We start from the raw sequence: 16,444 nt of genomic DNA, 5'->3' as shown, positions 1-16,444 counted from the left end.
AGCATTTCTCTTTCACTGCAGACTAAATTGATTCCTTATATAAATTCTAAGATAATAAGACACATATTGCTGAACTGGCATAAGAATCACTCCATTAGGGGTGGCTCTGATTTTGCGGAGTAGGGTTTGGCATACGAAACCAGTGATCAGAAGCAGAACTGGATAAAAACTGGTTGTAAAATACTGCCAGTGGCAGGACTGGAGATTTCTGTTTCATTAGGAATTCATAACTTCATATAATAAATGATAAACAGACAACACAATGAGTGAGATGAGTTTTATGAAGAGGCAATGTCTTTTATTTGTATCAATTGGTCTAAGAAAAGATGTTCCTCCTTGCAAACTCCGCTTTGCTGTTACCCACGCCACTCCTGCAAAATGAGTTCCCTGCTGAGTACCCTGTCCTCTGTGGGCTTTGTTTTCCCACTCTGCAACTGAAGAAACTTCCCTGTCTCCCAAATGAGTCATGAGGGTAAATTATGTAATTTTTTAGAAAACATTTTAATTTGCTCCACTGGAAGGCCAAAGATAATATGTAACTACCTAAATACCATCTGAACTTTTCTGGGGCTTTGCTTCCTGTCTGTTACTTTCCAGAGCTGTTTCAAAAGAGATGACGAGGAATGATGTGCTCATTCTGAGACCATATCTTGTCAGTAATTGCTACTCAGAGTTCTGATGATTGCATTAAGAAAACCATAAGGAACAAGCATAGTTGAAAGAACTATCTTTGTGCTTTTATAAAAAGCAACTTATGCAGTGTCTCTGAGGAAATTTTTCCCTCTTCAAGTATGATCCAACTAAATCAGACCTATTCCTTGTTGATTTTTGCTAGGTGATCATTTGTTAAATGCAAAGTAAACATATTGCTGAATCACATTTGTCCTTTGAATACACGGAGGACAGATGTATTGCAGTGCGGGAAAGCACAATGTAGACTTTGCAACCAGGACAAGGCTATTAAAATAACAAGTTTGAGTCAGTCAGGGGACGTGCATAAATGTTTTTAAAAACTGATTTAAGGTAAGCAGTGAGCTGTTTTATTACAGTACATACTGTACGTTCCAGTATGTACTACCATTAACAGCCATTTACCAGTAATACACAAATAGCTCAGACTGCTTTACCCAGAGTAGTTTTGATACATGTAAATTTTACAAAAACCTTGAAACTTGGTGGTGTTGATGGTGTGGCAGACCCGTGCTGAGAAGATGAATGATGCAAATATCCATTCTCTAGTGTCGGAGTCCTGGACAGGGCTACTTTGTGTTGGCTATGCTGTGGCAGAGGTGACCCTGCAACATCAAGGTCACAGGAGCAGGCAAGGCTTGGAGAAGGTATACCCAGACCGTCTCACGAAATATCTGTTCCACATATTCTGCAGTCTCATGTTGGCTGATTGTAGTTTGGCAGTTTGATCGTGATTTGCACATCAGACATAGAAGGGGAGACAGATATGGACCATGACTGATACACCCTTGGCAGTCAGTCTCTGATGATCCTTCTTTCCACATGCTGGCATTAGGGACGGGTGCACCAATAAGGAACGTAGGATCAGTGCTGCGAGGAATACATGATATTCGAGTATCGATTCACATACATCACACATACTTTGCTACTGCTCTGCAAAGTGCAGCGGAGATACGAACCGCAGCCCCTCTGCACATTGAGGGCAAGATGTAACTTCTATTGATCAGGCCCACAGAAGACAGGGATGCCGTGAGGAGGTAGCTGGAAATGCAGTTTGGGGCCTCGCCGGATGCCACTTCCTGGCACCTATGAGGAATTCTCCAGGTTCTCCGCAGCCCTTGGCCTATAGTTCCCGGCCCGGACAGGTTCTCGCACTCCTCCCAAAACCGCCTTAGCGGAGCAGGGTAAACGCGGCCAGTGCGCAATGAGAGGCTGCTGAAAAGCAGTTCGCCGTTTAGGTGTTCGGGAGGGGAAAGGCTTTATGGAAACCGTGTACATGTAATGTAGAGGCTCAGGACACCACTGCGCTAAAGTTCGATGGACACCTGTGCACCAGCAGCCACAGACAGCTGGAGCTGACCCACCGCCCCAGGGGAAGAAGCTTCGTGCTTCGCCAACCCTGCTCTGCCCTGCGCTCCGCACCGCCTCTACCACCCGGACAGACTCGCAGCCCCCGCCGGGTGCTCTAACTGGAGGTCACAGCCACTGCCGGGCAGGGCAAGGCAAGGCAATGCATGCGTGTCCAGTCCTCGGTCGGTCCCGCCACGGGCTCTGCGGCACTTGGTGATACGGCTGCACAGCCACCGCCGTGCGGGAACGGCTTCTACCGTCGCTGCCCCGTGCTGCCAGGATCTGGGACTCTCACGCGCTCCGTTACCGAACGCGGCCGCCCTACAGCAGCCGAAGGAGCCCAGCCTAGAGCGGGCCAGCCTCATCCTGTCCTGCCCCACCTCGCCGCTCCAAACCCCGGCGGTCTCTACAGGCCCCGGCGCCGGGAGCTGCGGGGCGCTGTCTCTTTAAGCGCTCTGACGTCAGCGCTGTGCAGCCATGGCAACGGTCCGTCACGTTGGCCGGGTCCATGCGGGAGGGGGAGGAGCTCCTCCCGCCGCGACCGAGCGCCATGGAGGCGGCGGCTCGGTGACACCCGTGCGGACCGTTACCCGGCGGCGTCTAGCCCGCAGGTATTTACCGCCCGGGCCGTGGCAGATACCCGCAGAGCCGGGCCTCTGCTGGCGGGCGGCGAAGCCTGGCCAGCGCTGCTCTGCCCGTGACCCGGGCTCGCCAGGGCCACCTGAGGGCGGTGGCTGGTCCCGCGGGGCAGCCGGCAGCACTCCATCCCCAGCCCGGTACCGGAGAGCCTCGGGCTGGGCGAGAGGCGGCGGCACGGGCTGGGCTGCGGAGGGGTCGCGGGCCTCACTTCCTGGTCCGGTGGCAGCGCCGGCCGCCCCCGCCCTCGGCCTCAGCCTCACAGAGGGTGGAGGAGCAGGGCTGCGGACGCGCGGGCGGCGGCCGCTCGGGGCGGAAGGTTCCAGCGCGCTTCCCGCCTGGGGCGGTGCCGCTTGGACCACGGAGCCTGGAGGGGCGGGCACAGTCCCCACTGCCCCTCAGAGCGAGTCCGGTTCCGGGCAGGCGCGGAACTCTCTGCGCAAGGGTAAGACCGGAGGCTCACGCCGGCGGGAAGCCCCGGCATCCCCCTCCCGCCTTTGCCCGGCGCCGCGCCCCCGCAGAGCCCGACGGGGCCGCCCGGGAGCGCCGCAGCCGCTCCGCGCCCGCCGGCCCCCGCCCCGCCTCCCGCGGTCGGCCCCATCCCGCGGGTGGGGTGGGGGGAGTATGGGCGGCACCACTGCGTCGCAGCGCCGGGGGGAGGGGGCGGTGCTCGGCGGGGAGAGCCCAGCCGCAGCGGAGGTGAGCGCCTAGGCGGCCGCGGGCGTCGCCGCCAGCAGCGGCTCCAGCCCGGCTAGCAGCGCGTCTGAGACCCTGCCAGCAGGTAAAGCCCAGCGGCCGGGGCTTGAGCTCCCGGCTGGGGCGCCGGGTGCGGCCGCGGGCGGGGGGGGGGGGGGCCCGGCGGGCGCCGCCCTGAGGTGGCGGGAGGAGGAGAGGGAGGGGCGCGGTCCCATCGCAGGGTTGTGGGCATCGGGGTACTCCTGAAGCGGCTGGACCCGGCAGGGGTGGGCGGCATCGCCGACTTTCCTTCCCGTCCCTCCCGCCGCCCCGGAGCGCGGGCATCCCGGGGCGCCGCGCCCAACCTCCGCGGGGAAGGGTGGTGCCGGGGCAGGGCTAGGCCTCCGCGGCGCCGCGGCCTCGGGAGGGTTTCGCAGAGGTGGTGCGTAAGGGAAGGAGAGGGTCGTGTCCCGTTACCGGCGTTTCTCCTGGGCTAGGGAGCGAGGCGGCGCCTTTAGCCGCATGGGGAGTTGACATCGGTACGTCTCCGTCGAACGCAACCCACGGGGCTCGCATCCCTTCTGGCTAGCTGTGAGAGCAGCCGTAAGTGTGGGTCGCAGAGAGACCGTCTTGGGGCCGAGCTGCCCCTTCTTGCCTGGGAAGCGACCTCCTTTTTGTCCAGTGTTGTCCAGGACAGACCCGGCACTGAACAGGAGGAGTAATTCATGTGGCACGTTGACCTGTGCACAGGGATGTTCAGAATGCCACTGCCGTCCCATCAGGGTCAGCTAGCCCGGGAGTTTGGATTTAAAAGTCTCTGCGGCTGTCAGCAACAGGCAGTTTCCAGGTTTATGAAATACGTAGGGAAATTATGATCTCTTTTTTATTTCTATACCCATTTGGAACTTGAGTTCCAGCATTCCCTAAGCTGATTTTGTGGCAAGGGACTTAGGTGTGCTGCATGAGTGCTGTGACAAGGGTAAATCTGAAGGTGCTCACACTGTCTTCAGGAAAAGTGCGATGTCATTAGATGCTTTTAGTGTCCTACTTTGTAGATGTTGCTGGTTTCCGCATCCAGGCTAATGCAAAATAAGCCTCTGATCTCTTCCTGCCTGGTAATTATACAGTTTAGGAATAGAGATGTTGTCTTTTATTAGACCTTTTATCTTAGCTTTGAAAATATATTAATTTCTAGGCCAGTTTTCAGTTCTGAGATAGGAGCATAGTAAATGTCAGAGCATAGTAAGTCTCAAAGCTAAGTGTGAGTTGAGGGAAAAATTGTTTATAATTTAATTTGATAATATATAATCAATTTCTAAAACAATAGAATTGTAACTATTCTCTGCTAGACAAAGAGTATTACAAAAAGAAGGGAAAAGGATGGCCGAATGGTCTAGAGAGAGGGGACAGGTCACCAACCTCTAAAACCCACCATAAAAGCAGTGGGAGATGTGGTAGCTGTAGTTTTCTGAGTCTGATGGGGTTTATGTATTCAGTGGAGTTCTGTGTTCTAGTTTGCTCTCTACTTTGGAAAATGTTTTGTCTGCTTTTTGCTGAGAATCTGAACTGAGAGGTGGAGCAATTGCTCTGTGAGAAGCAGCTCTCCGGTGGTAGCTGGGTGCTTTTCCTCTTTTACCAGTTGCCACTGCAAGCTCACAGGCTCACAGGCATTGCTGTGCTTCACCCTCAGTTACCCTAAGCATGATCATTTGCTGTGTTTTCCAGAATTTCATATACTCAACTAAGCATAAGTAAAGGATCCAAGGATTTTTGGTAGTTCTTACGGGGAGCAGTGTGTGCATCGGGAGACAGGAGACTGCAAAGTCATTTGAGCGTGCAGAGGAAAACCTAAAGCTGCTCTCTGGCATTGCTTCCAGTATTTCTAGTAGAAGTCAGAAGATGATCAGTCATCTGACAATAAAGTGACAAACAGTAGATGTAATTACTGATTACAGTTGGGGAAAGGCTGAAGTAATGTTGACAGGAATAATAACTATATCAACAAATTAAAATGAGACAAACCACATGACAAACCCTTACAATCCTGAAAGTATTCTAGTGGGATGGGGGATTTTCAGTGGTTTTCTGTTATGTTTGTTTGTGATTTACTTTTTTTTTGTTTTTTTTAAAGCTGTGGTGAAGTTAATTTGTGCTTCCAAAGAACAGTGATTTTTATCTTGGAAGAAGTGAGCTAGGAAAATAGGAATTAATATATGGATATTGCTTAGTTAGTGTGTCTAATATGGTGAAATATAGACAATAGTGAGTTAGACATTATTTATTTAATATTAGCAAGCTTTTTAGTGGGTAATGTAGATGAATTGTATATTCAATATATTCAGAACCAAGGCTATAATAAGAATTTATGGTAGTATCTTTCATCTGTTAATCATAAAAGAAAATTACTTTCAGATTACAGGGATGTTCTTTTGTTCAGTGTTGTGTGTTGTTAAAGTGGTGCAGTGCATAGCTGCTCTGTCTCTTATCTGCCCCTTTCCTGAGCACTTGAAAAGTTGGTCTTAATACATTGACTGCACAGGTCATTTAAAGCCTAAGTAGAAGATTGTTGGCTATGAACGTCATGTGTTGCATTTATGGTGGACAATGGAAGCTTCAACTCTTTGTGTTGCTTAGTTGAGTACTAAGGTATCTAGTGTTTAATTTATCCAAGTGTTTTAATTTTCCAAGCAATTTCTAATGAGCAACATGGATCTCAAATACCTCATTGGAAAACCTTGCAAAAATATTTTTGAATGGGGACCTGTGCATAGTTTTCTCCTAGACCATTATGCAGTACTTTTTTAAATGCCACAACATTTATGAATGTAAGATTCTGAAGGTGAAATAAGAAATAAAACAAACTATAACATACAGTGCATTTTAGATCTCCCTTGGGTACTGTCTTTTCTGACAGAGCCATAAATTAAGACTGAAGACAGGGTGTCTTGATTCACTTAGTTTTACTTTTTTGAAGTGACTCAAGAGAATCATCAAACTACTAAGAAATTCAGAATCTCTGAATTTGATGTGCAGTGCTTGCTCATGGAATGTAAATACTCAGGGACACTGCTAGTGCAGTGATTGTGCTTTGTATTTCATACTGTCTGAGAATATTAATGCGATTCCTAAGTGCCTGGAGCTTGCTATTTAGAAATTATGCATAGTACTGCACATCAAGAAAATATTTTTTCAAGTTGCACCAAAATTTCCTCTTCTCTAATTGGATGCAGACCTATCACTTATTTAATCTTCTGAAGTGTGTAATTACATTTAGCTGTTATTGTTTTTTGTATGAAACCTCTGTGTTTTGCAACCCAGTGTTTTGTAATAGAATTTATGTGAAAGATGCTAAGCAGAACTAAAGCAAATGATCATGAAAAACATGAACCTAGGCTATTCTCTTAAGGTTGTGGTTTGATATCTGATTCTGGGTCAGAGAGCTTCACAGAGCTTTCTAGAGAACATGAGGCAGCGTTGTACAAAGCTGCAGCTTTAAAGAATCTATGCTGTTTAGGATTGTGTTGACATGTTCAGCAGCGTCTGAACAATGGAACAGTCCATCTTTGCAGAGAGCCTGAAACAAAAGACCAAGAGGTGAACTTCTTAACGTTTTGAATGGATGTCAACTTGGATGCCATCAATGGTGTTCAACGTTCTGATTGTTACGAGTTGCTGTAGTGTGGGGGAATACCGTAAGGAGAACTGAGCTGAAGGTTTGTACCCACCTGAATTAAACCAAATATGGATGGACATCTACCAGCAAGTAGTTATGCTCTTCAGGGGAGACATATTGATTTACTATAAGATTAATTTACTTTAAGATGTCTTGGCTTCCAAAGGCATGTGAAACAGTAGAAGAAATCCTGAGTTGGTTACTACATCTCTTGCAGTCAGTTGTCTTCTGAAATGACTTAAACTGGAAAGGAGGGGAAAGATAGAATAGCCTGACAGAACAAAGGGCTCTTTCAAATTCCACCTGTTACATAGAATTGGTTGTTTGGAGGTGAAATAAGTTTACCAATTTGCAAAAACTGTACTTTCTCCCTCCTTCAGTTGGATCTCAGACACATATTAATCGTATGGATTTTCAACATAAGCCAAGTGTTTGAGTCATTATGAATCCTACTGTTTTGAAACATTAAAAGAGCTGAGTAATTTTAAGATTAAAATAATTTTATAAGATTTTCAAATGCAGAGGAGGGGAACAAAGTGAAATAATCAAATCAATCCCAGGACTGAATGCATTTCTAAAATGAGTCTGAAGATCTTGGAGCTGCTCTCATTGACTGGCTTGGTGTCTGACAAGAACAAATGACCTCCTCACAAGCAGCGATGGGACCTGTTTGATTTGGTTTTGTAGTGCAGTTATTAGTTCAGGTGGCAACATGTAGACTGTCAGAGAGCAGCACCCAGGCAGCTTCACGACATCTTGATGGTTTGATTCCTATTGGGTTAAATTCTGTATATTTTTTTGCTGCCTTTTTATAATGTAATAATTATTTCTGACATAAATTGCTTTTGTGTAATTCCCTATTTATATATATTAAAATACGATTTGTGTGGTATTTGTATGCACTTAGTCTTTTAATAAGGATGTTTATTTGTGATCTAGTGTGAAAGCACATTTTAATTTAACATGTAATATTTAAAATTGATCTGATTAAAAGAAGTATTTGATCTGATTGTTTCTTGTGACCCTTTTTTGTTATGACTGATTGCCTTAAGTGATTGTTGATGTAGACCAATTTTATTCCTAGCTTGGAAAAAGAAGACATTTTCCTTCTTTCACATCCTTGATTAAAATTATGCTTAGCTATCTTTGAGCTGAAATAATGAAGATTGCATACACAGATGCTATGCTTGTAAAAATCTGATTTAACTCTGTAAATTTAGAGCCTCACTGTGTAGCTAATGACCTTGATCAATTTCGATGATTTGATGTAAAGATTTTGTCAGAGTACTAAAAAATAAACAAATTTGTGGTGTTTTAAGTTTTAGGGAGACTTATTCTGTAAAGGCTCTTTTCCTCCCTAAAATAGTAAGTTAGGTTTAAGCAGCTATGTGAGAATGCAAACTGGAGTCCTTTCCCCTAGGTGTGCATGTTGGTCATGGTAAGGGAAGGAGGTAGAATAATTAATCAAGTTTTGTAGGAATCTAACATTAGGTATAACAGGCAGAGCCAAGTTTTTGAGAAGGCATTAACTCCAAATGCCCTACAATTCCAAGAAACCAATAATGCTGGTACCATTTTCCTTCCGCTGAATCTGTAGGAAGGGCATGGCAGGGATGCTGAGTGCACCCAACAGCCTCAGAGGTCAAGAACAGTGCTCCATGGGGAAGTGTTTCAGCATTTTATAGGACAGTAAATGCCCCTTTTTAATCTTGTTGACTGACACTTAGGTCGAAAGAAACTTCTCCATGGTGGTTACTTTTTCTAGCAGTTGGGACACAAGGTGTTTAAATAAGAAAACAAAGTATAGAGAATGAGGTGGGGAGGCAGTCAGTAGCGCTATTGTTTTGGATACCACAAACATATCCGTGGTCTCTAAGATCTGCATCAGAAAAGAGGAAACTCCTCTTTTGTCTTAGAAACAGCCCAAAAGAGGGAGCTGGGGTTTTTTGGTGGTGTGGGGTGGTTTTTTTTGTTGTTTGGTTGGTTTTGATTTTGTGTTTGTTTTGTTTTGTTTTTTTTTATAGCCAGATGAAAATGTAATGCAAGTCCAAAGAAAAAACACTACAAATGAGTATGTAATGTTGGTGCTTTGTCACTGTTTCCCAGACTTAAGGAAAAAAAACCCAGCAAATTGGAAGGTCAGGTAGCTGTAGAAAGGAAGTAATTCAGTCACTGGGTTTTTTTGTTATTGTTGGTTTGGTTTTTTGTTACAAATGTGAATAGATGGGAATCAAAAGCCAGACACGTGTTGAAAAGGGATGAAATGAAAAGCAGAAAATTGACTTTTCCTAGTGCTGTTGCTCCAGAAGCCTGAGCAATTTTCTGTTCTCAGTCTTTTCAGAAACCATGTGGCCCTGAGTTGGAGACTGTGGTAACTTTGACAAGATGGCAGTTAAAAGGCCAACATCCTAAGCAAACAGTAAAATTCCTTGAGAGTTTCATTCATGTGGCTAGTGTTTGCCTTTTCCTTTAGTCAGATATCGTTTTGCTTTGTGCTTAGCTTCTGGAAGCAGGAGTTTAGGAATGTTTAGTCATTTTTACTAATCATTCAGTCATGATTGCTGAGGAAAAACTCTGGAGGGTTATATGAATATCAAAGATGTTAAGACTAAAAAAATTTTACAGGAGTAGTGTCTGCTCTCTGTTGAGGGCTTAATATGCCACAGGCTGGAAGCAGAGACTTAGCTAGGCTGCTGTTGACTCACTTCATTTTGACTGAGATATGAGGGAAGTATTTACAAGAGCAGAAGATTCAGTGGACTGGAAAGATAACCTCCAGCAAAGCAGGTTGTAGAACCACAGGCTTTCTTGTGGCCACAATGCCTGGCAAATACATTCCTGTCTATACCCTCAGGCTTTGTCTCCTCAAGGGAATTCTGCTTACAACCTAGGGAGTGTCAAGTTTTCACAGAAGAGTTCTCTTATTAAAAAAAAATGAAAACAAACCAACACTTTGGGGAAGGCTGCTTCTAGTAGGAGTATTGTACTTCTTTCCTTCAGCATTTTGTTTATCTTCCATACTTCGTCTAGGGTCATTTTCCTTTCAGTGACTGGCCAGATGTTTTCTGACTTTTGACCACTGTTCTCTGTATGCTTATGTGACCTGACTGCCTTCTGGTTTGGGGGTGTGACCTTTACAAACACATTTGGGTTTTAATGTGTTGTGAAGGTGTGAAGAAGAATAATGGATCGCAAGTTGAATTGATAACTTCCTTTTAAATAAAACCAAAACAACACCACCACCACCACCTCATATTTAGCTTTCCTGGAAGGTTCATTTTTTTGCTAGAGGTAATCAATATGTTAAAAATATTCCTGCTATACAGACACCCTTTATTTTGAGGACTCTGCAAGTGTAAAGATAGAAGCACAGTGATACATGCTGCTTTAACATAACTTGGTTCTTTAAATATTCAGTGTAGTTTCTTTTTTTAAGATGTGACTATTTGAAAACAGGCAATACTGCATGAGAAACATCAAAAGCAATTCAAAAGAGTGTAGATTAGATGTATCAGTCCCAGACTGTAGATTAGATACATCCATTCCAGGCTATAGATTAGATGCATCAATCCCATCACAAGTGGTACCTGAAGGAGTTGCACAGCCTATGTGCTCTTAATCCATACTTGTGTTAGTAGGGACGAAAAGCACTACATAGTTTTTTCCACTTTCTAGTATGGGATTTCTAACAATTCAGTGTCTCTCTGTAAAGGTTTTGGTAGATTTTAAAATATTGATTATTTTAATGTAAATTTTTTTTTTAGCTATTAAAGCCTATAATAGTATATATCATTTAGAGAAAAAGAAAAACCTACTAAAGTAGCCTGAACTGTAGCCTGGGAGAAGACTTAGTTTTTGTGGCTTAGAATGACGAATAATTGATCAGAAATGTATTGTGAAGCTAAAGAAAACCTAAAATTAGTCCTAAAGGCAATAGTTTTATCTAATCCTTGGATAATCTGTGCAAACCCCCAAATGTTTATATTCTCTTCTTTTTCTTGTGAAAGAGTACAGCTGTACGCTAAATGTTACAGCTGCATAATGATGTGAAGTGCATAATGCCTCGCTGTAACTTTGGTACCAAGGGAGTATGTGTGTGGTGCTGAATGGTGAGGAGGAGGGAAGGGTGCTGAAGGCTGTGTATAGATCAAATGCATTTATTTTTTTTCCTGGGCTGATGATAAATCTGAAAGGATGCAATGTGTGTGTGTGTAACTGGTACTGCTGGCCTGTCTGCTCCTGAAGTGTGTAAGAATGCTCCACTTTCAAAACCTGTCAGACAGAAATTATTTCAGTTGAGTGAACAGTCATCTTAGTTGAACCAAGGCACTTCTCCTTCAGACAGTATTAGTTTCTCCTAAAGTGTGTCTTCTTGACTGACATTAAACCAAATTTTTCTATGCACTTAGTGCCTTTTATGTTTGCCATGCAGTCTGTGTGCTCTCAGAAAACAGGAGGCTGCTTAAATAATCTTTTGTGCATGTAAATGCCAGAGCAGATTTTGTGTACATAACACTGCTTGGCCCTACAAAATGCAGGGATACTGTGCCTCTTCAGTGGTTAAAAAAAGAATCCAAACCCAAACTTTAGAGATAGGTTTAAATGTGAGTGGTCTTTCAAAATGACTTTGAATTGTCACTCTACTTTCCACAGCAAAACTTGTTGGAATAGCTTCTGGGTATAGCTGGATATTTGAAGAGGCAAATAACACAGTATGTTAGCTCACTCTGTGTGTGTGTCCACCTGTTTGTCCCCAAGGAAGAAATTGAACTAGAACCATCTCTGTCTGTCTTGTTACTTAGAGTTGAATCCTTTTTTTCTTTTTACTTCAATAAGTTCTTTCTTGCCAGTTCTTACATATCTTGAATTTCAAAACCAATAGTAATTTTTTCAGTGATGGGGTGTCCTAGGCCAGTGAACCAGACTGTCACTGGAGAGTCATTATTACAGTTGCAGAAGACAACATAGTTTGATTTTCACATGAAGTTCTGTTTGCAGGGAGTGTGATAAAAATAAAGCTGTGCTTATGTACCAAAACATTTTGACCTGGAAATGAACATAATGAATAAAAGATGCAAGAATGTTACTTTTGGAAAAATCACTTTTTTGGGGGCTGTGAAATATTCATGGCTTACAAAAATTCCTTCCTTCCTGTGCTTTTTTCAGCCTTCTGCTTAACACTGAATTTCTTGGGTTTTTATTCTAGGATCTAGTGTGTGTAGGCAAAGAAGACTAGGGGCTTTCTGCACATTTTTATGAATGTGCTTGGGTTAGACTTTTAAATTGGGTTTTAGAAATAAACTCTCATATCTCTAAGCTGAAGGCATCAGTCTAGTGAACTGTCATATTTACTGTATGCAGAAGGGTAAAAGTCTAAAGTCACTAGGGTTTTTACTAGTTGACTTTCAGAATTATTCCACTCTAGACTGTAAATAGTGATTTCCTTTGTTTTGTGGCTGCTGTTAACGAGGTCAGTATTTGTTGGTCTGTTTGCCTTCCATGGAAACTAATCAAAGCAGTCATCAAATGTGGAGGCAGACATGTCATGATCTGTTAAGGCCCATCACGGTGTGGTTTGCTGTCTCTCAGCAAGTTGTGCATGCGCAGTGTGGCCAATGCTGCTGCAATGGCACTGACTTCTAAACCCAGCAGCACTTCTGCAAGATGCGTTCAAGCTGCCACTTCCTCTTCTTCTCTCTGTGAGTGACCAACAGTGAAGGTTGATCATTTCAGTACAGAAGTCTGAAAGCGAACACAGATAGTTATATTTGTCTGCCTCAAGTTACTTCTGTTCATAACTCCTAGAAGTTACTGTGGCAAAACCAAATGATTTTATTTGGCAGGCTCTATTTCAAAGTGATGTTAAAATCACAAGTTACGTAGCTGTATGTGTGTAGAAAAGGGCATATTTCTGTTCTTTACAGTGTGTGTGGGGTACAAGCTGGTGAAGGAAGGAAGGAAGGAGCAGTATTATTGGCTTGAAACTGCTTCTGCCACACAGTTCTTGGGTGGGGTTGTATTTATGATGTAACTGCATGGGGCATGTTGGCGCACGAAGAGACAGAGCTACTTTTGCATCCCACTGATTTGTTCGCTTCTGAGGCTCTCTGTGACCTCTCCTTTCCAGCCGTACAGGCCATTTGGAGCACACGCATTCATCGGTTCCTTGAAATCAGGGATGATATCTGCTAGAGGAATGGGTGTTTGAAAAAGTCCCGCTAATACCCTTCCTCTGGAGAGGCGTTGGTTGATTATTTCCTGTTTTTGTACCAAAGCTATAACAGAGACCTATCGCTTTAAAACCCTTCCAAAATGTGCAGAAGTGTAACAATAGCACTGACCTCAGCAGGCGAGGTCACACCCAGCCTGCTTCCTGTTTTCTTCTTGGGGAGACTGGAGGCCCTCGATGTGAAGAACCCTCCTTACATGTGCCTGAGGGGGGGCTCCCAAATCACAGTGACAATTAATGCCATCTTCCAAAAGGAAAATGTAAAAATCTGAAGGAGAAGATTCACTTAGGATTTCCAAACTCATTTCCTAAATGGTGACCATTTAAAAAAAAAACCCACCCAAACAGCAATTAGCCATTATTCTCTTAATTGAAGTGTCTCAGATGTTTTGCAACTAATGCACCTCCCAAAAGTATATGTTAAAGATGGGGAAGAAATGCACTGAAGAGGAGGACGGGAAGAAAGAGCAAGATGCACAGTGATACAGTTACAGCCCTTAGGTACTGTTTCAGCTTATTTGAAGTTCTGTCTCTCTCTGTCTGCTCAAATTTAACTACAGGTTGACCAGTATGAAAGCTCCTTTCTTAGTTGTCTTTGTTTGTTGATGCAGTACAGCTACAAATTGGAACAAAGAATTGTTTGGAAAATACATAGCTGGTAAGATCTCTTTGAGAAACGGAGGAGAGAAAACATAGGGCCAAGGTACAGTAAAAAAAGTCACTAATGTTTACTTTTCTTCAGTGGAGAGCTGAGAGTATGTGTGGTCCTCAACCAACTCTACTGTAGTAAATATATTACATAAAATTCCAACTAAAATACTTCTGTAAGAAGGTATGTGACTGTGGTATAGCATTCATGCATTTATTTTAAATAGCTATAGTGTAGGTAGAGATTTCACTTTATGTAAGGCTTTGTCCACTGTGTCAAAGTTTATACATTTTGAACCATTCTTGAGTAGGTCAAATCCATTCCTTATGGACTATAAGAAATACTTCTCTGTGGTTTTCTGTATTTGTGACTTTGGGGAGACATAAATGAGTAGGCAAAGCTGCTGAAGTCTTGATTAGTGCCACTAAATGATGAAATGTTTTATCAACATTTTTGTCTGATACTGAATATATAAAGTATTCATCTGTGTATGATGCTGGAGCTTTGGATCCAGAACCTCGGTCCACCCCTGTTGGGACAGCAATGCCTGCCTATGCTGTCAGCAGTTAGAGAAGGCAAGCAGGTACCTTTACACAAGGGATTTCAGCATATGAAGGTTTTGTGGGCTGAAGCCTGCAAGTGTGTGTTACTGATATAGCTCCCTTGAGAGAGGCCTGGAGTATTTCTTGGTGTCTTTTCCCTATAATTAGTAAAGCACTATAGTTAGCATTCCTTATGTTTAGCCACCTGTGGGATAACTAGCGGGGATGATCACATGAAAGCGATGCGAAACCTCCTCTCTTACTTTCTGCTGCTATGTATTGATCACTTGTGAGATTTTACTGTGTATGAGCTGAAAAACTGAGATTGACTTGTACATGTAAGCACTTCAGTTCTGAAGGACTGATTTTTTTTTTTATACAAAATAAACCTCTTGCCTAAATAACTCTTTAGTTGATAGCTCTTAAGAATCCAGTCAGACCAACTGTTCCTTCTGCAGTCCCTTTTAATCTCTATATATTTGTCACAAACCCAGCCGTGCTTTGTTGTGGGGAGGGGGCATATTTATACCTATCCAGGTTTTTTGGGTGGTTTTTTTCTTTTTCATTCTGTCTATATGGTGATTTTACATAGGAATAGGTTAAGCTTGCCAAGACAAGTGAAAATACTTCTTCTTTTCTTAAGCAAGTGAATTACTTAGCATCTTAGTTTGTAAACTGTAATCTTCTCTGAGACAGAAATAGCTTCTGCTTTGCAGAAGAAAGATTCCTATTGCTGACTATTCTGCTTCAAGTATTCTGCGAAATATCAGCCCATTTCCTGGCTTTTCAGAGCTGTGTCAGCTCTCAGCCCCTGTGCCAGCCTTCCAGTCTGTGCCATGGGGTCAACAAGTCCCTGTCTGATGAAACTCTCTGCATCCCAGCTTGTGTAGGCACTGTGCCCTGCCTGCCACTGTCCAGGGTGTCACAGAGGTCCTGAGCTTGGTGAATCTTCTTACAGCATGTCCTATAGTCTGTTTGGAGTGAGTTTTTGAAGAGTAAAGGGTATTTTTCCAGCCACAGTGTTTGAGTTCACAGGTTGCAGAGAAAGTACTTCTGAGACAAGAACCTGTGATAATTTGTCACTGCCTGTCTGTATAACGGAGAACTAAACTCATAGCAAATGGTGCTGCTACTGAGTCAGGAATAGTGTAAGGGGTAATTCACCTGTGAAGCACTCCAGCCTGCCAGTGGCTTTCTTGACATTAGGTATGCTGTGGAATCTTTCTTAGTTAATTATTTTGTCTCCTGAGGAAAAGTTGCACTGAGGTACAGTTGAGCCTGCAAATGGCGTTGCTTTTATGAGGGCAAAGATGTGCCACCTGGGTTACACAGTTATGGCTCACAAGAAGCTCCCTGTGTTGTTGCTTCTGATGAGAAGTATCTCATGTCCTTGACCCCAGTTCCTAGCCACCTGAGTGGCCTGCAGTGGTATACCCCCTGCCTACCAAGGGTATTAAAAAGTCCTTGCCCTTCCTGTTGCTTATACCCTCAAGGCCTCTTTGCCATAGCAGATGATATTATTCATACTAAATCATGCACATCATGAATGGCATTTGAAGTAAAGCATCTGGCTTCTTCATCTGATTTTCTGCCTGTGAATGCTGAAGAGCAGATGCCACTAGTATTCTGCATTTAAGGAAAATCAGAATATTTTATCCCTATTTATTAAAGATATTAGTAAATCAACAAGGTGGACATGATGGTATCCCCAGTCTCCTCAGATGACAGGAGGAATCTTGACTCTCTTTCAGCCCCCAGAAGTCAAAGAGCTGATGGCTTTGCTGCATGTCCAAGCAGGATATTGCTGGGGTCCTAGGGAAGTTCATGTTCAGAATAAAGCATTTTCTGGGCTGTGGAGCAGTACTCCTCCTGACTGTTGTGTTTTGATCCTTTTAGAAGAGAGAATGAACAAGCTTGTGTCCTTTGTAGAAGATGGAGTTGCATCCACTGAGATCTTAATATATTTATTATGTGAGGAGAGATTTGCAATACAGCAATCA

General features: G+C 43.7%; 1 protein-coding gene across 1 annotated transcript in view; it reads left to right on the top strand.

The window, feature by feature from the left end:
* Positions 1-2,545: 2,545 nt before the first annotated feature.
* Positions 2,546-16,444, top strand: part of GNB4 (G protein subunit beta 4) — a 33,026-nt gene continuing 19,127 nt past the window's right edge. The window contains exon 1 of the mRNA XM_068145064.1: positions 2,546-2,651. The gene's annotated coding sequence lies outside the window, so the exon portion shown is untranslated. The remainder of the gene's footprint in view (positions 2,652-16,444) is intronic.

This window comes from Melanerpes formicivorus, unplaced genomic scaffold, assembly GCF_026170545.1.
Source record: "Melanerpes formicivorus ecotype bairdi unplaced genomic scaffold, bMelFor1.0.p_v2 SCAF_12, whole genome shotgun sequence".
Taxonomy (NCBI): domain Eukaryota; kingdom Metazoa; phylum Chordata; class Aves; order Piciformes; family Picidae; genus Melanerpes; species Melanerpes formicivorus.
This window is presented reverse-complemented; position numbering and strand designations above follow the sequence as displayed.